General features: G+C 36.0%; 1 long non-coding RNA gene across 8 annotated transcripts in view; it reads left to right on the top strand.

Annotated features, from left to right (window-relative positions):
* LOC308200937 overlaps positions 1 to 23,596 on the top strand; it is a 72,790-nt gene that overhangs the window by 19,930 nt on the left and 29,264 nt on the right. For 6 of the 8 annotated variants that reach the window (XR_013955948.1, XR_013955949.1, XR_013955952.1 and 3 more), the window contains exon 2: positions 451 to 666. The exons of the other annotated variants lie outside the window; for them this stretch is intronic. This is a non-coding gene — a long non-coding RNA (uncharacterized lncRNA). The remainder of the gene's footprint in view (positions 1 to 450; positions 667 to 23,596) is intronic. 8 annotated transcript variants of the gene reach the window in all.

Here is a 23,596-nt window from a genome sequence, read left to right as displayed (position 1 = left end):
AGGTGAAGTGAGGGGAGTCCAGCTGAGGGGGTGGTGAGGTGAAGGGTGCTGAGGGGAGGGGAGGGGAGGGGAGTTCTGCTGAGGGGGCGGTGAGGTGAAGGGTGCTCAGGTGAAGTGAGGGGAGTTGTGCTGATGGGGTGGTGGGGTGAGGTGAGTGTGCGTAGAGGTGAGGGGAGCCTGGCAGTGAGGTGAGGGGTGACCGGGTGAGAGCGGGAGGAGGGCTGGGGGGAGCCCTCTCTGGCCAGACAGCACCTGCTGGACAAAGGATCTAGAGATGGCAGGGTGTGATTGTGGGGTGGCAGCTGGGGTGGGTGGCTGAGAAGGGTGGCTCTTTGGAGTTGTAGGTCAGTCCTTGCACTGGCTTTCAGTAAAACTGAGTCTTATGTAGCTGCCCCTAGTACCTCTGAGTCTTCTTTACCTAAAAAGTACAATTTTTTCCATCTTTCTCAGGGACTTGATGCAGGCCCACCACCAAAAGTAGCCTGGCTTGCAGTGCCCCGTAAAAATGGGGATTTGTCCAGGAAAAGTGGTGGTGGATGGCACCTGCCCTGAGAGAGGGTAAATGGTGTCTGGGGAGGAACTGCCAGGAGGAAAATGGTGAACAGCTGAGGAAAATGGTGGCAAAGAGGAAAAGATGGTCATCTGTTCTGCAACTTTTGGACTCTGGTAAGCTAAAAAGACTTTTTTTTTCTTTCTTTCTTTCCCACTTCCTCTCTTCTTAATGAAGAGCGTAGCTCTGAGAGGGAGAAAAAATTTCCCATTATAGTGGGAAACTTTTTTTTTTTTGTTCCCTCTGAATTGTGTCCTCTATGACTTGTTTTTTTGATTCTTGGAGAGGCAACTCCAAAAAATCCATTTATGTGCAGCTCTAATTGGTAGCTTTAAATATTCTTTTATTAGTTGGTGTCTGTCGTTGCTGTCGGGCAGGCATTCTGAGCTCTATGAGGGGAAAAATGCATTTAAAAATGCATCCAATTCAAATCAGTAGTTAGGCTGTCAAGTGTCTGGCAAGATATAGATGAGTTACCTTGCAAGCATTAATATCATATGAATGACAGGTTATAATGTCATTCTTAAAGGAATTTGGGACCTCAGCAAGCCTTCTGTGTGGAAGGATAAAAAATGCAATACAATAATTTCTTACATTCGGAACAATCCACTTCCAAAAAAAAAAAAAAAAGATAATTAAGGCTAAGACACAAAACGTGCACACAAATGCTGCAGCTATGTTTAAGCAGTGATAAGCAGTGACTATATTTTGGTGCTAGGGTAGTTATGATCACAGTGCAGCCGTTATCTGGTAAGTAAAGTTGCAACCTTGAGATCAACACGTCAAGTTCACTTTTGAGGTGTATATTATGCATCTTAAAGCGAGGCTATACTTTCACTTCTCAGAAATCTTACTTCAACATCTCTTGATTTTGTTGTGAGAAATCACTCTTCAGAGTAGAATTGAATAGCTTGAACTTGTCTGGTAGATTTCACATATTTTAATATAAAATAAAGTGAACATTAAATATTTTGTATTATTACATTAAGTATAAGCATCCGTCCTTCTGTATTTTTATTTAGTCACTTGATTTGTTTCATCCTTTGTATAATAAATAAAAATCCAGCAATGTAATGTATATACCTTTATGCCCAGTTGGTTCGGTTATTTTTTTTGAGGCTAAGCTAAATTAGTTTGTCAACAAAATCATACTAAAAGGGAATGATTGGTAACTTTAATTATGACTTACTGCTTAATTTTGTGCCATCTTCTAGCTTCCTTTTATCAAAATTTGGGATGCTTAATATAAAGCTCTCCAGAGGCAGCATTACTTTCTAACATCCAGTTTTAGAACTGAGCTATCATTTTATAACTATGGGCTAACAGGAAAGCACGATTCCCCTAGAGGCTGTTGCAAGCAACTTCGTAAGAAAAAAGAAATATTTCAGGAAACAGATTATCCCTGACAAATATATACAGCTGTCTAATAGAGCAACCTCCTCAGACCCTGTCCATGTCATAGGATTTTTCAGGTCTCCATAATCTTCTTACTTTTACAGAAGCCTGTTTTGTATCCATTAGTATGCATGTGTATATTCTAATAGACTATAAAAGTGCTGTGTGACCTACTTACTGAGAACCTGGTTTTACATCCCATTAGTGTGCATGTATTTTTACAGTAATAGACTTCTAAAAACACCACATGACCCATTTATTCTGCTTCATCAGTAACTCTCTATGTAGTACGCGTGTGTGTGTGTGTGTATATATATATATATGTATGTCCTTTTTTGTTGTTTATGAAAAACTTCCAATGCTGAACAAGAGCTCTGTGCTGTTTGGACTGCTTAGACTCTAATATGGTATTTATTCTGTATAAAATAATTCATGATACTTAAAGGCATTTGCAATGAAAGAAAACAGAATGTAGATAAAGCAACCTGTATTTAGAGGCGGATTAATATTGCAATGTAAGCTGGCCTGTTTTTTAAAGGAATCCTTCTTGTTTTCCTGATTTCCTGTTGAATTTGCTCATACCTTATTTGATTCAGTTTTTCTGAGATTTACTCAACATGTTCAGCATAAAAGGAATTCTTATAATTGAAGAAAGTTTTTTTTTTTAATTTTCTTTTTAGTGTAATTCCCGAATGTTGTAAAGGACCATGTGTTTTGTTTGGAAGCTGCCATCTGCCTGTGTTGTTTGGTATGCTTTATATTTCAAGCTGATCTTAATTTTATAGATCGCTATCAAAACTCTCTATTGATCTTAAAGGCTGAGGAGTCCCTGTCAATTCTAATAGAAAATTGTTTATAGTCATGGTCATCTTTGTCACCCGTTTCTGTACTTCCTATTGCTCAATTTTATTCTTTTTGAGCACAGGGATACAGAAAATTAATTGCATTTAAGATACATGTCAATCATGAACCACATACTAATGTTTTGGTCTTTGTTCTTTTCTCAGTGCCGCCTAAGATTCAATTTGCTTTTTCGACTGCCATTGAACAGTAATCTGGCAGCTACAAGAAATTGCCTACAGTTACCCGAGATCTGAAATCCAGATGAAGGAACTCAGCTTATTGTATATAAAAAGTGACCCCTTCCCTATTTGTGTTACGTAACGTTATTTATATTCAGCCTGATCTGTTAGGGTGGGTACTTTGGCAGATATTTATTCCTTTTGTCCCATACATTTTCAAGGGGATAGTTTTGTGGTATAGTGTCATTCTTGGAGAGTTTAGATGATCCATGCGTTGGTCCCTCTATTTCTGAGCATATGCTGGAGTGTTGTATATCTTGCATCAAAAGCATACGTGGTAGTGGTTTTATAATATCATTCTTCTTGTAGCACCCATACTGGTAAGGAAACTATGCCCTGTATGTAGGAGACTTCTTTGAAAACTTCAGATGCTCCCTTTAGGCTCCTGTCTGCATCTCAGATAGTTATTCCAGGCACAGCTGTGCCACTTAAACCTGCACAATGGTCTGGCCCTGGAGTGATTTACTTGCTGTCCATCCCTACGCATATCTTGTAGTCACTAGTTTATACCAGACTGCAGCTTGGAGAGTTGAAGTCCCAGAAGGGATTGAAACAGATATTCTAGTACCAAGAGTAAATAGGTACAGCACAGGAGAAGAGGACAGAGTGGTCTAGTCCAAGGGATTTATTTTTTGGGAAAAAAAGTGAATACCAGTAGGAGAGGTTATTACCTTTCTCTGGGACCATTAACGTGTCATTGGTGTGACGTTAACCTGCTTAATTAGTTGTATTTAATTTTGGGGGTTTTATACTGTACTTCTGAGGAAGAAGCAATTGCATGGGGGAGTTCCACACAAGCAAGTTGATTTATTTTGTACCTCATCTGCACATAAATGCTTCCCTTTCCATTATATTTTTACTTATAATTTACATTTTGCCTAGTTTCATTAATTTTAGTACTGGGATTTCTTAGTGTAACAGGAAAAGTTGATCTATCAAGAGTGTGATATCGTAAGATCAGTGTTGTAGTTAACTTGATGCACAGCTAACTGATATTTGATAACTGATAATGATATTTGATCTTTAGCTAATCATGCACTAGTAGGGAATGGCAGCATATGAAATAGTTTTTTCTACTAGTGATACGTGACCTGCAAGATAACTTTTGTAGATGGCCATCCTGTTTTGACTTTTTCATCTGGAAACTCAGAGTTTGAAGAAATCAAAATAATTCATGTCATTTGGAAGCTTTACATTAAAGTCTTGATGAAGTTCACGTAAGATGAGTAAAAAAAAAAAAAAAGGAAAATTGCTAGGAGTTACTGCTTTCCAAACTCCTATTTAGTCTTGCAAAACATGGTGTATTTTCCCTCATGATAATTCATTTGAAGTAGGTGTCAATGTTATGCCTGAAATGAATGGACATGTGACCTGGAAAGATACAAGATTGATTTTTAATTTAACAAGGTACATTCAAAAAGGTGGTCAGCCCACTCAATATGTGTTAACATGAGATAGGTGTAAACATTAACATTGGTCCACTTAAACGTGTTTTGAACTCCAAACGATAGGTTATTAGAGTTGCAATGAAGACATGCTCAAAAAGTGAGAGAAATCTAAAACCAAAATGGATTCAGTATATATCGCTGTGCTACATAAGTATATTTTTATTGCTTAGGCAAAGTCCATCAATGGTACATGGGTGTCTTTACTGTATTGAACTTTTCACCACCATAAAACTCAGTTACCCAGACTGCTCAATGGAAGGTGGAAGTAAACATGGTTATATTTATCTAAATATTTATTCCTCTTGAACGTCAGTGATTGCTGCTGTTCAAATATTGTTTCAAAAATACCTTGTAGAACTGTTCTTTGATTTTTGCCTGACTGAAGTTTAGAGAAATAAACTATTAAGGCAGTTGACAGCAAGGTTGTGTCCAAACTTAATAAATAGAGTGTATTGGAAAAAGGACAGTAATAGTACTCCCCTGCCGTTGTTGTTTTTAATAGTTGCTTGTTTTAAATTTTTGCGTGTGTATCTGCCTTTTGTTCCCTTCTCTGGAATGAATGTTGTGCCCATTCCTGACTGCAGGTCAGGTAAGTATGCATGGCTTGAATGGAACTTACTGAAACTTGTGAACAGACTGATTTTGTTATATTTTCAACTTTATGAAATGGTTAAAAATAAAAGGGGTAAGTTCAGAATACGTTAAACCACTCATGGTTAAAATTACAAGGGCTTATGAATGCTTCTGTGTTGAACTCAGTCTTGGGAGACAGCTATGTTTTATGCAAGATTAATAAACTGAAGAAGAGAAACAGCTCTTGACACATAGAAACATGACTACTTAAAGATTATTCATCTAGCTACTCCACAGTAACACAAATACATGTATAATGTCAAATGTCAACTGCTGTTATTTTTGTAGTCTTTATTACCTGTATTTAAGCCTCGGGACTTTAGCTGGAGAATTCAGGGTACCTCTAAGCATGAGTGGTCTACTGCTTTGATTTGCTAATAAATTTTAGTATTACGTGTATTAAATTTACATGTTTTATTTTCTGAAGTGGTTCCTTCTATGATGTGGGCTTTGCCTAAGTGACATATCCTTCCCAACCTCCCAAAATATTAGATGCTAATTACAGTTTATGATGCTTAGGATGGAACAGTGAAATTGTTGCAGATTGTGATTACAGAAGAGTTTAGAGCCATAAAATGCATACAGATATTGCATATGGGAAAAGTAGACTGTTAAGCTGTGATGATAACTGTATGTAGGTTTCAGCAGAATTTAAGGTTTCATTTTTTCATTGAATTCATGAATTTTCCTTGGCTATTTTTAATGATCCCTTGGGCCCAAATTGTGTATTGCATAACTCCATTTAGTGTCTCAGAAAATTACTTACTGCTTTTATAATATAAATCACAAAACAACATTGTGTTTTATTTAAAAATAATAGTTGATCTTTAAAGACTTCTTGACAAATATCAAAATACAGCTACAAAGGAGGACTTGAAAGCTTAATTGTCACAGTTTATATTGGTGATTACAGCAGTGAGTATCTGACTGTCTCCTAGAACTCTTCTGGGATTTTATCTTATGAGTAAGAAACAATAAAAATAGCATTTTTATTGAAGTAATTTGCAATTGTAGGAAAAACCTGTTGACTTAGATGATCAGAATAGTTTGTCGTAGAGAGACTGTCAGAGAGGACAACAGTAGGGGGAAAAAATGAACGCTGAAAGGAGCCTTAGAAATGAATCAAATTTATGTGAGGCTCAAATTAAAAGGCAAAGCAGTGGTATATTTATCTAGCTCTTTGTGCTGTTTTCTCCATTTTATGGGTTGCTCAGTTAGCTTTTGATTTAGTAGTAATGAGAAGTAACAAGTCTTTCTCTGTTCTCAGTGTGCTTTCCTGTGCCTATAACTCACATTGGTACTTTGGTTGGTTTGTGAGATTGATCTTTCTTAAATAATTGTTCTACTGTAGTGTATCAGTGGTAGAGATACTAACTTCATTCGACACAAAAAACTCAACTAATGCATAGCAGTCGTCAGAGGTAGCGTCACTGCAGTTATTTGTTTGATTTGTTTTTTGTAAACTGTTGTGAAGGTAATTCTGTATAACTCTGCAGCTTAAATCTATAGATTTAAGCAGATCTTGAGGTTCTATGGCTAACCAAACAAGTAGCGTTGAGAAGAGGAAACTTGGTTGGAAATTTTATTAAGTATGCAAGTTCTTCAGGAGGCAAATGTTAAAAGTACCACAAAATGTGAAGCCTAATATTTTCTGAATAAGAAACCAAAGGGTGTGCCCATGCCAGTGGTTTGGATTGGACTGGTTATGCTTATGAAATGAATCCCCTGATTGTTCCCATCTACCCTCCTTCTTTTGCATCATCATGAGGTGGTCCTGGTGCATGCAACTTTCACCATTTTGGGTGGTGGTCCACAGTACAAAACTACAAAATAAAATCCTATGAAGTGTAGATCTTGGAATTTAAGTGTCTTTGGGTTCACTCTGCGGATCTTCTTCTATTAGTCCTCACTACTTGATTAAGTAGACATGGCTCAAGTTGAGGCTGTGGTTTTGTTGGAACTGGTATAAAGTGGAAATCAGCACGTGGCATGAGCGGTATTACCCTCTGGGATGCTATTCTACAGACAAACTAACCTTAGTGAAGAATGTTATTAAGATGCCATGGCATATTTCACAGGAGTAGGAAATATTAATACTTTCTGCCTGTTCAAATGCTAGCCTCATCAGATTTTGAGGAAGGAGAAGGACATAACACTGAGAAATTGTGTGGAAGAATAAATTGTCTTTAGGCTACTTTGTTCTCTCCATGTAGCACATATTCTGCCTGTATGGCTCTAACTATATCTGGAGGAAACCACTTAAAATGTTTGCATTTGTCTCTTTTTTGTATTGTTTTTGTATTGATTTGTACCGTCTACTTATTTATGAACATGTTATCCATTTTGTTATGAAGCTGAATAGTATTACATTAAATCTGTATAGATTATAATGGTAATTGTAATTTTCAATTATTTATTTAATTAATTTTTGTTCAGGGCTCCACCACTTTATATTTTTAGTCAGTAAACACAATAGATTTTCTTCCTTAAAATGATAATGCTGTGTAGTCTGGAGACTTCTCAAGGGATTGTCATTAATATTTTAAACACTTGAGATTATTACCCTGTCTACAACAAAGCATTAATTATTTGTGTTTATAAAACTACTATATTTTATGAAATAGCAAGTTAATATTACAAATTTTGGCTGAAAGGAACCATTATTACTTGCTCAGTTGGTGAACCTCAAGAATTAGAATTTAGTGATTTGTTTTGTGGCTGAGCTAAACTAACTTCATTCTTTGAATCTTTATCCCGTGTGAGTTCACATGATCTCTTCATTTAAAGTAGTAAACCTTTCTGTAATTTTGGGAGAATATCCAGTTATTTGGCTGTTGACGTTGCATCTGAGAGCAGATTAAAGAATTTCTAGGAATCTATTGCTAATTAATTCATCTGGTATTAAGATTAAGCTACAGGGCCCAGTAGTTATTGAAAACCAATCTTTTTGAAGTGAGGGAGGAGGGCGCTTCAGGATTTAAAACTATTTTAAGAGGAGTGTTCTGAGTACTGCATGCTAGCATAGTTTTGCAAATAAGAACTGTCATTTATTCCAGCAGCAGTGATAGCCTTTTGGTGTTTTGTCTCATTGTTTACTCAAAATACAGAAGAGTGTAAAGTATTTTGGATATATCATTTAAAATTCCCCCATCCATGAGTGCACTAAAAACAGTCTTGTTCTCCATCTGTCCCTTGTCTCTGTCATATGGTTGATTCAGTAACACGTATGGTTGTTTTCACTTTGGAACAGTCTCAGGCAGAATCTGAGTGAACACAGCTAAGTGAAGTATGTTTAAACATAGCACCACTATTTTTAATAAATTATATTCCTGATTTTAGCACTAAGGATTTAGATTTTAATAGTTCTGAGTCAAATCCTGAATATAAAGTAAGATATTTTTACAGGCTTTTTTTTTTTTTTAAATATTCTATGAAAAAGACATTGCATCATGCTTTATTTACGTCTGTACGAGTGCTTTGAATCTAAAGTTGCTGCACAGGTATTGGGGATTTCAGCTAATCACTTTAGCAAAGGGAGGGGTTGATGTGTTCTATGGCAAAGTAAGAAAAAAGAGTGTAATTTAAGATGTAATTTTTTTTTTAAGCTTTAACATGGTTTCTCAGTAGACAACTAATCTTTGTATGTGAAGGGAAGGAACTTATTCTAATACATGTCTAGAAAAATCTACAAACTTCGGGTAACTTATTCACAAGGATTTCTGTGTTTGTCCTTATTTTTATTTGCATTTCTTCAGAAACATGAGATGACTGACTCTGTGGGCTCATGTTGCATTCATGTTAATATTCTATCTTTATGTAAATCTGGTGGCTGAGATTAGAAACTTGGATTCTAGTTTTATTTAAGTGATGCTACTGTTTTTTAGTGCAGACACTTTTAATTAGCAATGGAATGACTAGAAAGATAATTTTTCTTGCATTCCTCTTTAACTTTTTTTGCATGTAAGTTTTTTCTCCTTTGGAAATATATTTTCCATGTCAAATCTTTAAAAACGTATAGGTCAGGAGACTGTTACTCATCTTAATGCCATCCTATTTACCTGTTAGCTCCATAATACAAGATACTCAACATTAACACCTGAGGAAATAGGGTTGTGCTATGCTGAAAAATGCAGGAAAAACATAAATATATTCATTGATTGTTTTTCATGGACCACATTTAGTCTCCAGATTATTTTGAACAACTAAACATAACAATTGCATTTAAAATTTGAAATCCAGTTCATGAAGATATAAAAAGATGGAAGTGTCTTAGGTTGCCCCTCCTTTGGGAATGGGCTTGGTCTGTAAATATTTGAGTACAATTCTTGGTGTAATTTCTGCTTTGATGCATCTGTCTGAAAAATATTTTTATGCTTTTTAAAATTTTGAAATGAGCATATTATATACTGTTTGATGTTATCAGATTAGCAAAGTCTAGAAGTTTTTTTTTTTCGTTTGGGTTCAAATCTTTGGTTAATTGTTTCATGACAAGGACTGCTGTTATTGGTATAGAGCTCCTGTCTGAAGCTTTCATTTTGCAGAGAAGCAGCAGTTTTTCACGATGTGGCCAGCATTGTTCCTCAACTCTGCTTCTACCTCTGGTTGCCTTTTTTCACCTCTTCTCTTGTATTCCTGCTGAGGCTATAGTTCAGCTACTGGCTGGTGATCTTTGCTATAAATATAACCACCTTCTTTTGACAAGCTCATAATAAATGAGAGAAATAGTAATTTTACATAAGTCTGGAATTCTAACTTGATTGTTGAAAATTAAGGGCTTAGAAACACAAAATTCCACTTTTAAAAATACATCTGAAGAGCTGCTCAATGCAAAATTTGCAAAAGTATCCTTATTTTGCTAATCATTGGTAAGGAACTGCTGGTACTTCTGTGTTGTGGATAAACATTTAGAGGGGTTGTCATTGCTGTTATATTTGTAGGAAGGCTAGCACAACAAAACCTCAGACTTGTCCTGTAGGTGCTGTCTCTGTAAATGTTCAATAGTAACAGGGCTGTGGTAGGTGTCAACAGATGGTACTACTACATGCACTACACAAGCAGTGTTCTTCCTTATCCTATGAGCATATGTTCAGTCTTGGGAAGACGTGCTGTGTTGCTCTTAGCTTTGGTTATGCAAGTTTCAGTATAGTGACAGGTCTTCTGGAGAAGGCATATGAGAGCAGCAGGAGACTTTGCTGCCTATCCTGGTTTCTGATTAAATTTAATTTTTGAGGCAGAGCTTTTCTTTGAGAACTTCCCACTGTTATTAAGTATATTATTGAAGAAAGAGATTGCCTACAGGCATTTTGATCATCATTTCTGTCCCAAACCCTGAACAGAGGATCTGCATAAATAAAACAAGTTATGTTTAAATTATACACAGACTTGACGTCTGTATTTTCTCATCCATTAACAACTATCGTGCAAGGCTCCACACATCGGCCATCATTTGGAAGAGTAGCACCAGAGTGGATGCTGCTGTGGGAAGCAAGGGAGACAAGGAAAAAAGTATTTTACAGTATCATATACACTGTATATGGCTTTTCTTTCAAATGATCTATTTAACAAATTCCATGGACTCTTATTTTTTTTTTTTTTTAAGGGAAAAAGCAAGGAAAAAATAAGTGTTTTCTGGCAAGTAAATTTAAGTCCATAATTGGCTGTGGATATAGAATAGCTTTGGTAATACAGGCAAATACATTTCTTGGTTAAGAGGTATAGATAATAGGGAAGGAAGAAATACCACGTTCTTTCACTTTGGGGGACTTGCTGGGTAAAACAGTGCTCACAAACAGAAGGCATTCTTGGAACAGAAAGTCTGAGACTGGATCAGCAATTCAGCCTTGGGAAGAAAGGAAGGTAGTACACAGTCCTGAGACAAATATTGGCCGTGTTGAATAGTTACAAGCTGACATGTGAATCATTTGACAAATTCTCCTTCTGAATACGAAATACTCCAATGTGAATGCTTTCCCAAAATTTAAGTCAGCTTTTCTTTTTTTTGCAAATGGCTCATTAGTGTTAATTAGCTCTCCACCTTTCAAAAATCTATACTTTTCACTTTTTGTTGTTCTGATAAATATTTGAATGGCATCTATAGCTTCAAAATCAAAATGGGATTTAAGTGGCAAAGATTTCTGTGTAGAAGACCAGACTGAAAGGGTTGAAGATGGATTCTGCAATGACTCTTCACGTCTTCAGTATCTCACTCTCCTTTAAAATTTTACTTGGTCTTCTGTGATCTGGAGATCATTGTAGCACCCAAATACTAGGCAAATGAGCACATAACTAGCTCAGCCTACCTGCCAGTGTCACTACTAGCATTGTAATGTAGAATCAGATACTCTCCATTACAAAAGTTTTTTTTGTTACTGTCATATGCTTTAAAGGTAGTTTGGCACTGTTGTGTTTGTCTTTATCATATTTTATGCGTTTTGTGACTATAACACATAAAATACATATGAAGTCGTTCCATTTTGGCCCACTTTCTTTACTTGTACATCATGGCCCAGAAGACTGCTTGTAACTTTTCTTGCTTGTTACATATCTGCAGCTTTACACAAAATGTAAAATGTGTGTTGCTGTTAGTTATTTGCTAAATGTTGCCGATAAAGGGAAAGTCTTTTAATTGCAGTAAGTTGTTTCTATAGTCTGGGAGCCTGTACAGGAAGTTCCTAATCTTTGTTGTAGAATTGAGTTTGTTCTTTATTGCTTTAAAAGTAAGAAATCAACAAGGTATAGTCTGAGCTAGTCAGAAACTATTTCTTCAGCACACTCAGTTTTCTAGGAATTATATTTGTCTGACAGTGTGGCCAATCGATTCATGCTGCTGTACAGTTTTTAAGTGTATGAAAAAAAAAACAAATAATTTCGCTAGTTGGCATAAAGTTATGGATACAGCAATAATTAAATCCCTCTCTGGTGAGGTGCTGCTACCCAGGGCATTGTAAGGGTGTTCTTAATAGGATGTTGGAAAATTACAAGGCAATTCAGAGAGGATAAAGAGAGATGAACAAGACTTTCTACTTCCATTTCCAGACAGAACAGGTTTTCAAACACCACCTTTTGTGGTTAAAGTGTACAAATGTGCCTGAAAGATACAGGTACCAACAGATGTTTCAGGAACCACTTGTGTGATATCATATATACAGTAATGCAAATCTTACATGAAGAAGGAGGAAATAAAGTTGTGTTGCTTTTGGTGTACGCATGTTTTGAGGATATATTCTGTGCTGAAATAGCTTGTATATTATCATTTGCTTTATATTTCAACTCGTGTTTATATCAACATACTCAGATGCTCCAAAACTTATTTTTGTAATGGCCAATCAGCAAGAGAGCTAAACCATGCGTCTCAGGAATTGCTCATCAACTGCATAATGAAGATGAACAGCATCTGAAGTTTTGTAGTCTGATTATGCAAAAGTAGCTTTTTATGGCAGCAATGGTTTTGCTTTGCAGTCTGTAGAAAGCCACGCACCATGCATTTTATTAATAACACAAAGTAAGATTGAAGGGAGGGAGGTGGGGGAGAAAAGGTGCTGGGTATTCTGGGTCTCTTCCAAGCAGGTGGCTAGCCTGGTGCTGAAAACCTTATTTGTTTTGGGCAGACTTAACGGTTGAAAGAACATCAAATGACAGTGAAATTCTCAAACTGCAGTGAGCCTAATTAAGAGTTGATTCTGTTGCTGTGATTTCAAGAACACCTAAGACAATTTCCAATGGCAAATATTTGCCAGGATTGGTTAGATCATAAATTGGATGATGGAAATCACAAGTAGGACTGTCCTGAACTCCTGATCCCTTGTCTTTCCTGTGAGATCTAATTATAAAGAAAACTTGATGACATCTTTGATACTTTGATATACTCTTGCATCCAAATGAATTCAGAATTTGTCTTGGCAGGCAAGCGTACGGTTTGGGAATGTTTCTACTAGAAGCCAGTTATTTAGGTGTTGTGTTTTATTTTTTTGAATTGGAAAACACACAATAAAACTTCTGTTATAAGTTCCTATTGTCCTTGACATCTAGAAAGATTATAATGAGAAACTTCAAAAGGCAGAGGATGGCTCTTCTTGCTGCATCGCTAGGCCCGTTGTTTAAACTAGGAGAATCACAAATCTCACAAGCCTTGCAGGTGTCTCAGGAGATTTTCAGATTTATGCAGTTAAGAACTCTTCCTTCTGAAAGGGTGTTATCACAGCACATTAAGCCTGTGGAGGATAAGGATTGTATGTTGTCACAGCAGCAAATGACAAGTTGTTTATTGTCTGTTCGATAAATGGTTGGAACTGATTTTGTTGGGTGCAAAGTAGTGAGTTCTGTATCAGAAAGGAAGAGGAAACGGTGAAATGGTATGAGTATGTGACTTCCATTCATCTTCAGACTTTCTGTGAACATTGGGGCAATTAGAGCCCAAAGAATGTTGATGAAAGCAGAATACATTATCATGCAGCATCATAAAACCCCAAATTTACAATGTGATTTTTTTTCCACTTGTATTGCAGTAGATAGCTCGCGTTTGCTTTGTGTTGCAACACAATCCCTGAAGTATTTTCTGGGCATTACTTTTTTCACATAACTCTGTACAGTATTTCTGTTGTGCTGCGGGAAAAATGTGACCTAATTTTCCAGAAATAGGGCCTGTCTGAGGGTAGATAGTTAAAATAATGACTGTGCATTCACTTTAAGGCAATTGTTTGAACCTAGAAGCATTTTGCAACATTCAGGGCTGCTCTGTAGTGATGTGATAGGGACCAGTTATGAAAGGATAAGACTGGACTGAAAGGGCTCGCAGTGTACGAGAATGACTTATTGGAAGGAAGACACCCATACTTTGTCCTTATTCACCCAGTCCCTCTCTTTCATAACTGGGAATTCATAACGCAACATTAGCAGTGAAGAATTTGTAACATCAAGCTGTGGTCTCAGAATGTGCATTGATCTCAGGGCTGGAATTCAGTGTTTCCTAATGGGAAAATTCATCCTAAGGGGGTTTGTATCTGAAGTACTAAGGTCAGATAACAAAGCTGATGATGATAGATAGTAGCAGTGACAATAAAACTGAAGTCAAAACAAAGCCAGTAGAAGTAAAGGAAGTGGGTTGCTCTTTTTCTAAATTTACTATGTTCTGCTTCCTCTCTCCCTTTGGTGTGTAGGACAGCATGTTCAAGGTGTGTTAACAACAGACTGAGAGATTCAAGGAGAGCTACCTGGAGAATGTCTTAGCATTAATTCACTAAAACAAATGGCACGGGTTTCAAACCTATGTGAGGTTTTCATCTTTTTGTGGTTTAATTCCTTCATCTCAGGTCTCTATTATGTTTATAAATTTTGTTGTTGTAGGGAAAATGTGACATTGGCTTCTGCCAGTATTTAGATTACAGCATGGATTCATCAAGCTTTCAGGATGTTCAGTAGTATTGTGGATGCGTGGTTTTGGTTCAGCCTATTTAGTTGTTTCTTGGAGAATGCATTGGTTTTCCAGGGTCACGGTGGGTGGAAGTACCACGGGGAAATTCAATAAGGAAGCCACATCTCTTTGCATATATGTAGTATGAAAATTCCGTTTGCCCAGTGTAGGGTAAGAAGTGGTTGTTCAAAATGAAATTAGGAAATGTCTTTGACAAGCTGACAGCCAGCTGTCAAAGTTGAAAAACCACCTTTGCTTTGTGACACCAGTATGATGTGTATATAGTTTGCTTTTGCTTTGCACTCTTACACAGTTACCCCTACCAGTGCAGAGTGCAAAATAGGTGTAAAAAATTGGTGAAGATTCTCTTATAGTTCTTAGTATTGGTGCTAGAGTTCAGAACTGGGAAGAATCAGGCCTTGTTAAGTGATGGATGTTTAAAAGCTGTTTGGCGGTGTGTCAACAGACAGGAGAGAGCAGTTTGTAATGACAGGGACCATAATCTCATTTCAGAGAGAGTCTGAATGAAAGGGTTGTGTGGTTGTTTTTTTTTTTTTTTTTTTCTCTCTATGTGTCCCAAAACTCAATGCAAGACACTGATCCACCTTTTGGTATCAACATTTCTTTATAAATGGCTGCCCTTCCCTCTAAGGGTTCCACTGTGCAGACCTTTATGGAAGTGCTAAAAGCACAAAGAAGTATTGCAAAGTCAGCCTCGCTGTGTATTTTTAATTGAATACCATTCTCTCCATCTTCTTCAGTCAGGAAATAGAAAGCAGAAAGGGAAAGGTGTCAGTCTTTGTATTTTATGTCTTAACTGCTTCATCTTTCCCTCTTCCATTGACTACAAAGAAGTGGAAGAAAACATCTGGGGAAAAAAAGCATCTTTGTGATTTACAAAAATTGCCCTAATTACATAAATGTGTAGTTTCTTTCCTTGGGAAGTATTTATCAGGGGAAATATTTTTCCTCCAGTGGAGAATTTAAACATAAATGAAAAATAACTGAATCTCTTTTCAAGAAGATTTTTAAAAATTTATTTATGTTTTACTAGCAATAGGTAGGGCCCTCTGTATTTAAAAAAAAAAATAAAATAAAATAAAATCCTAGCTGTATGGTCTTTTCCGTAACCCGATGGAGACTAATATCCAGTCAGCCTTCACTAAGCAGTTGCTGAGAACATTTAATATCTAAGCATGAGAGCTTCTTTGTGCTTCTTGGAGATTTGGCATGCGGTTTCAGAACAACCTCTCAGTGGCATACAATTGTCTGAGTTCTTCAGGTGGTGTTGATTGTGGCTTGTGAACTTCATACACAGACATTTAATTTTAATGTTTACTTGTTAAGGGTAAATTTCTAAAATTAGTGTCTTGATTCTGAATACTTTTGCATATTATACGCAGGTTTTTCAGTGAAATCTGTTATGGAAAGTGTGAATTTACAATATAACTCCATAATAGCACTTTATGTGCTCTCCTTATGGTTGGAAATGCAAAACCTACCCACTGATATCAAAGTCAGCAGAGGTGAAACTATGTAAGCAAGTAGTGAGATAATTATGAATGAGTTTCCTGGTGTACACAGGGTATTGCTTAGCGCTGCTAAACTCTGTAGATTCCAACTGTTAACAGAAGGATGGTGAGCATAATTACTTAAGAGACCGACAGTCTGTATTGACTCATTTACAGTTCTTAAGTGTATGTAAAGAGCTTTTCTGCAACTGATCCAGAACTTAAAACCCTTGTGAAAACATGGGAATGCTGTGTTGTTGTGTTTAAAAGAAACTGATGCATGACCTAATGGCAGCTTATCTGATAGGAAGAAATGCTGAACTATCTTTTTGTTTTTGAAGCTAAAATCCAACAGGAGGAGAAATTCATGACTAAAGGCTAGGATAGTTGGTATGTGTTGTAATTATGTGTTGTAAATGTACAGAAAAATAAGCATGTAGTGTTGAATATTTTGAAAAGGTTATGGAAATTGAAACACAGTTTTGTACAGTAATATTAAACAATATTTACTGAAGAAAAATCGTGATTTTTTGATTTTCTGGAATGACAGAGCATCTGTCTTTTCATATCTAATTTGAAGAGATTTTCTACTTCTGGAAGATGCTCCTACTAATCATTAGAAACGTTACTGTGATTCCATTACAAGTTAATTCAACACAAGTTGCTTATTTGGACATTAGACTGATAGAGAAGTATATTTTTTATACCTAATATTTATCTATACACTGATATATCATGGTTTGCCATCACATCCACCTCAGAAAAAGGCCAGCATTTGCACGTTCAGAAAAAAAGACCAAAAAGCGAATGTGGCCATTTAATAACTTCTGCATACGTATTTTTTCCTTCTGAGCGCACAAATAGTGGCCATTTTTGGAGGTGGATGTGATGACAAGCCATACTCTATTAGTGTGTTCCAAGCATTGTTCTCTAGCTAAATTACAAGTCATAGTAGTTCACTGTATGGGCAGAGACTTTTGATTGAGCAAAATCCCTGGAAAGTCGTTGTCTAGAAGTAAATGGGCTGCTTTTTCCACTCTGTTCCAAGAAGGACAGATGCTATGCTCAGGCATAGGCTGAATATTAAACAGTACTTCTGGTGGTTCTGCATGACTGTTCTAGACATCTTCACAGTACATTCATGACTACATTTTACTTACACCCACTAAGGGTGCTCTACTTATCACCACTGAAACAGATGATGATACATTTTCCCTGGTATCTATGGCTTTCTTTGTTTTGGTACTGAATGCTCATGAACTTGAGCAGTTTGTTTAGCTGGGTCAGTGCACTAATCTAACTTGCCATGAGCTATGCAAGCACTGCTTCTGTCACAAGGAAGGGGCAGGAATGCATGGCTGGGTAAGGTTTCCAGGGGTGGCAGCGAAAACTTCATTTGACATTAGTTGTGTGTGAAGCTGTGCTTGAGTAAAAATAATTTCTGTATAAGAAAATGCTTTTGAAAAGACCAGATTTTCCTCTTCTGATCCTGTTTGTGGTACTATGTTTCTGAGGACTGTTGTATGTGATGAAGAAGAAACCAAGTATTTTGAAATGTATCAAGCTCTTGTTTTTTTCCTCATAATAGCAATGCTTTTTTTTTCTGTGACTAATTCCGGTAGTGGTGGAGGAGGAAGTATGACAGTGTAATGCCTTCTAAAATGCTGTAAAAGAAGAAGATACAATTAGAAAAAATTATTTCAGCCTTTCTTTTGCTGTGGTGGAAAGGTAATTGGGGAATTAGTTATTTAGGCTATGTGATATGGCTCGGAACCTACTATCCCTTCCAGCCAGTTTCAGAAGAACCCAGCAGGTATTAAGGGTGTCCTGATGGCTCCCCTGCAAGGTGGAGTAGCTGGGGGTTGAACATTCTCCCAAAGGAGATCTGCATTCTGAATCATTTCCCTTCTGCCTTGTGTAGGCTGTGGCATTGCATTTAGGCTGGAGATTTTAGGGTAAGAACACAGATTATTAATGAATTCAGGTTATTTTTACTCATAAAATTTCTTTAAATATATGCCAGCTATATCCTTTTAGATTGACTGAAACCCTGGTTTTGAATTTCAGTTAAGTGAATGAGGAATTTATGAGGGAAGTTATAATAAAAATGAATGCATGTAAACTAGAAAGACAAGCCTTAAAACTGTGCCAAAAGACCTTATTACAGCTATAAGGATTGCTCAGCATTCAGGTCCTTGAATTATTGTTATATTATTATATATGTTAACCTCATAATGCTCATATTAGGGTTTGGTTTTTGTTTCCTTCTTCTCCATTCCTTTCTCTTATATTTGGGCATAAAGCCACTCAGAAACATGGTAGCCACATAAGCTGATACCTCAAACAATTCAAAAAGCTTATAATCACAACAAAAGCAAAAGTTTTTATTACAAAAACTGTAGTAAAACTGCAGAGGTCGTAACAAGTTTTTCATCTAATCCAAACACAGAATAACATCTGCACCTTTTTCCAAAGGGTCTGCAGACAAAAAGTGATTTATTTACAAAAGCCCTGGAGAATTAGGTTTCCTTTTTTTAAATTTTTTCTTCCCTAGTTTACCAGATGTGGGCTGGATTTTCACAGCAGTAGCTTTGCTCCTCTTTTAATCATTCTCTTTCCAAAAAATAGTGTGAAAAATGATTCAGTAAAACTAAATATAGGAATTCAAAGTGGAAAGGAGGTTTTCTTTAAGATGTAGTTTGAGTTAGGCTAGAAGGTTAGAAAAGCTGCAATGATGCATTAAATGCTTTTGTGGGTTATTATACCGATATGTTGTGGGCAGGATCTGTGGCTATGTGACCAAGAGCCACACGGTGAGTGGACAGTGGTGTAAATAAATAATAACAATAATAAAAAAGACAGTAGATGTAAGACTTAAATTAAATGATTATGCTGCCTTCATTGTTCAGGAATTGACTGATATGTTAATGAGTTTGATTGAGTTATGTCCTGAGGCATGCTAATTTGAGTAATGCATCTTTTATTACATGACATAAGTATACACAGTTTACTCAGAACTGTCTAATTTATTTTGAATTTTAATAAGGTTACAGCTTCCCTGTCAGAATCTGTGCTAACAGCCATTGGTTGTAGCAGGTGAGGAAAAACAATGTATAAGGTATCTGATAACAATGGATATTTTGAGGCTCAACCAATGTTGAGCCTTAAATCTCAGGGCGATAAAAAACAATATTTATTTACTTACATATGGAGATAATTATTTAAAAAAAATAATATGGCAATATAGGTTTAACCATCCTTGGCAACATGTATAATAAGGGCTGGTGATGAAAATTGGGAACCTTCGACGTTAATTTTAAGTCAGATTTAGTTTTCTCTTTGATTTTAGGAGTTATCAGTTTTACTGTGATGTAATTCAATATGTGTGAGAGAAAAACAATTTCTACATCTTCTCTTCTTGGCTGTATTTGATTTAGAAATCATTAGAGTGCATATGGTTCAAATCATCCAGCAAGAAGATGACAGATGAGCAGCTTCCCTGGGTCAGACTGAATGCCTGTTTAATCTGGTGTCCTGATTCTTCAGAAGGAAGAGAGTCTGTTACTTTTTCACAGCTAGCTGTGTGCAGAATTGTAGGGCTGATGGTTTTCATTCTATTTTAGCATTGTCTTAAGATTAGCAATGTTGTATTAGATGTTATATCTAATAATGCAGTTGCATTTTTTTTGTCAGAGTTCAGGAGTTGACAATTACAATTTGTAGTCAATTTTGTTGTTATATTCTTTATATTTCTTAAAATATTTGTGTGAATTTCTTGTAAACTGAGATTGGTTTTTGGAATATTTCTGTATGCATATGATGGGGATCTTGGCTTTGTATGTCTGATAGGCATTCAGGAATGTGTCCATTTGCATACTCTTTTAATTACTTTTTTTTTTTTTGAAATGGACTTGAACCACTTTGTCTATGTAAAGACTTACAGGTTAAATAGATTTTGCCAGAAAGGTTGATGAGCTTAAATAGTTGTTGTCAGTTTTACAAGTGCAGAAGTTTTTTTGTTTGTTTGTTTGTTTTTTGATAATATGAACTAAAGGAAAACTAAAATTCAAATAGTTATTTTTAAACATCTTGTGCTTGCTGAACTCTTGCTAGCTGGTGGAGTATCCCTGATAGAGTGTAGGTGTGTTAGCCTTGGCTTCTTTCTTATACATAGTTATTCAGCTAAGATCATCCAATGGGAATTAATTACTTCAGCAACGAAAAAATTTTGTTTCTAATCTAAGCCTTTTTTTCTGTGAAGTTCATAACATAAAAGTGGCTTCTGGATAATAACTGAAAATGTTATATTATAATGAGAAAGAATTTCCTTGAATCCAGTGTCCAGCAGAAATGCCTCTGTCTCTTCAACAGTTATAGCAGAATATCTTTACCATATAATGTTTAATCTTTCCTTATCATTTAATTACTGTGCAAATCTAACAAAAAACCTGTCTTTGCTGAGCTAAATACTTATATAGAAGTAGGGGCGGGCTAGTTTCCAGTTTTGGTTCTCTAGCATTAAGAAATACTAAACTCGTTTGGGAAAAACTGAAGCTAATAAGATTTAAAGCCCTCATTTAACAGTTTGAACACAGGCAGGCAAAAGTTTATCAATAAATAGCAGTGTGATTGTACCTGTGGACTTGTAGAAATGTTCATAGCGGTATTTCCAAATAACCCTCAGTTCTCTGCCACTCTGTATTTCTGAATAATTTTTAGCAGCAATTTTTAGCAGCATCATGTTTATAGTTCACAAATAGTATAGTCACATGCCAGTGAAGCAAAAAACTCAATTTCTTGGGGTCCCAGGTTATTTAATCAGAATAATGCTGCAGAATAACTAATTGTGAGGCATGTAGCCTGCAGATAGACTACTATTTTGGCGTGCTTGAAGCCTGGCTCTGTTCCTTGTTCTGGCATAGAAATGTTATGTTATATACCTCATATTGTATGATGTTAGATACCTGTCTCTGCTTCTGTTTTCCTTTCTTATCCTGGTGTGTCTATCTATTTTGATAATCCATTTGCAGCAAGAAATATCTGCCTCTGATTTTATTTTTAGGGATAATAGTTGACATATAAAGGATGTATGCACCAGATACGCTATAAAACATGGTCTAGTTAAATACAAATATAAGCAGATAACTTTTCCTTTCTAATTTTTCTTAGAGGAAGTTTACATCACTTTCTGTAACTTAATTGCAAATTCAGTATGATCGTAGATCAGACGGCATGCTAAGTCTGAATTCAAAGCTTGTCAGTTTTGAATTTTTTTTGTATCTCATTTTGCCCTTCTAGCTTAATGAATAAGTAGTTCCTTAAATTTGAAGCATACTCAGCCTTTTGGGATATTTGGATTTTTGCTTTGGACTTGCCTTTGATATCTAGTGATAGCAAATATAGAGACATTAGAATTTTGCCGAGTGTGATAATAGTTGAAAATAAACTAAACCTCATAGGTTTTCTGTTATTCCATGTTTTATTTGTGGACTCTGTGAGTTCTGGGAACAACTCCCACTTCCGATGGTGTAATGAGATTTTTGTTTTGGCATGGTACTTTTTCAGATAGGCACCTTATAAAATAGCCAGAGGGAATCCTTATTACTGTAGAACTAAGTGACTTTATAACTTCCATATAAAGCATACAAAAAGTACTATGGCTGTGTATAGAGTTACACTTTTGTTTTTAGTGGAGGACTTTTTTAGATGTTAGTCAAACTGTAAAATAATTAAGTACTTGTGTAATCTCGTTATTCACAGATTAACAGAAAAAATTACTAAATTGTGAAGTGTCTTGCAGAAATACTCAGGGCTTTGGTGCATGAAACATTTTAGTTTCTAGCAGTAACTTTTGCACTTCTGGCAGAAGGTAAAAAATTATCAAAGGACTTCTTTTCAAAAACAAATGCTCTCTCTGAGATGACAAATTCAAATTGCAGATGATGTGATGTATTTTTTTATATGGAATAAAAGTGTAGTACTTCAGAAAACATTGCTCTGTTCCTAGAGCGATGTGTGCATTTGTAGTGGAAACTACGGTACAATTATCTCCGTGTGGGACTGCACTTGTTCTCTGGAGACATCTGCTTTTATAGAAACATGCTTGCACCTCATGCATGGCACATCTCTTTCTGTAGGGAGAAAAGTAAAGTACAGTGAATTCAACAGTTAACAACTGCTGTTTTTTTCAGTGGTATTTGAATCATGCCTAAGGAAAAAAAAAGGCATAGCAAATTCTGAAGTTTGATGGCTTTCACTGAAGATGGACACCCCACCCCCCCTTTAATGGCCTATATAGCGAGGCTGTTGGGCATCAATTTAATCTTAGTCAACATTTAAAAGAACTGATGATGCTTCATTGTAAAAACAAAAAAACACTGCTTTTTTGATTATAAAGCTCTTCCTTTGGCAAAATAAAATAGAATTTGCTTTTAATAAAATAAATTGACACTGAAATATTTATTATATTATAAATATTTAAAACAGTTTGATAAGCTTGCAGCCTAAGAGGTGGCTTTGACCCTTCAAGTTTTATGGATTTGGATTTTTCTTTTTGTATCTTTTTTTGTCCTTAAGAACAGAATTTTCACAGAGCTCATTCCACTATTGCATAGTTTACAAATCTCATTGAGAATGCTTTTTTCTTGTAAATCACATTTGTGAATTAAATTATGCTGGTGAGAAGTACCTTATTCGTAGTTATTTTCATCAAGCTTTTTGATGTGTTCTTTTAAGTGTCCCGATTTTGCAGATAATAAATCTGCTTTACTAGACTTTTGAAAAGTAGATGCTTAATGCAGGCTTTGGTGCCAAGTCAGTTTTGCTACCAATGGTATGTCTTTTTTGATGGATCTTTAAATAATGCAGAATTATGTGCAAGCTAGCTTTCAACCACGATGACAAAAAAATGGACACGTTTCATTACAAGAGGCATAATCTTGAACAGCTTTCCTAGACTTCTTTTAAATGCTCTAGTATCAAGGTTATCTTTTCTGAATGTGAGTTTATGCATTTATTTATTTGTTTCTTTGGAATATGAATGGTGGTTCAGGTAGTTTTTCTTCACAGTGCTTACTGAAACAGTTACATGATTGCTCCATGTGTACCACTGCAGTAACGTGGACATTATTATATACTGAAGCTTTAACACTGGAGAAAAATTGCTGTCTCCCACCTTTCCTTTCTTTAATGTAAAATCTGATGGGATGGGCTACATAAAAAGAGTTAATTTTGGTGTGAAACACTGAATCTGCTGTTCCTTGTGACCAGTGCGGCATGACAATCCAAGAGATCTCAAATCTTTGGGCAGTTACAAAGCTCTGCTGTGCAAAGAATTGTTGTTAGCTTCAAAGCTATTAACAGTCAGAAAAATGCTCTAATGAGAGAAGGATAAAAAAAAAACAAAACAAACAACAACAACAAAAAAACTATAAGCTTGCCTCAAGCATACACAGAAACAATAGCACAGCCTTTTGGGTTCCCAGGTTGAAAAGTTGCACATTCTCAAAACTTTACTTAAATGGTGATCCAATACTCTTGCAGTCAGGTATTAAACATGTTTTATACAT

This window comes from Anser brachyrhynchus, assembly GCF_964034855.1.
Source record: "Anser brachyrhynchus genome assembly, chromosome: 11".
Lineage (NCBI taxonomy): Eukaryota > Metazoa > Chordata > Aves > Anseriformes > Anatidae > Anser > Anser brachyrhynchus.
Note: the sequence above shows the minus strand (reverse complement) of the source record. Positions and strands in the feature narration are given on the sequence as shown.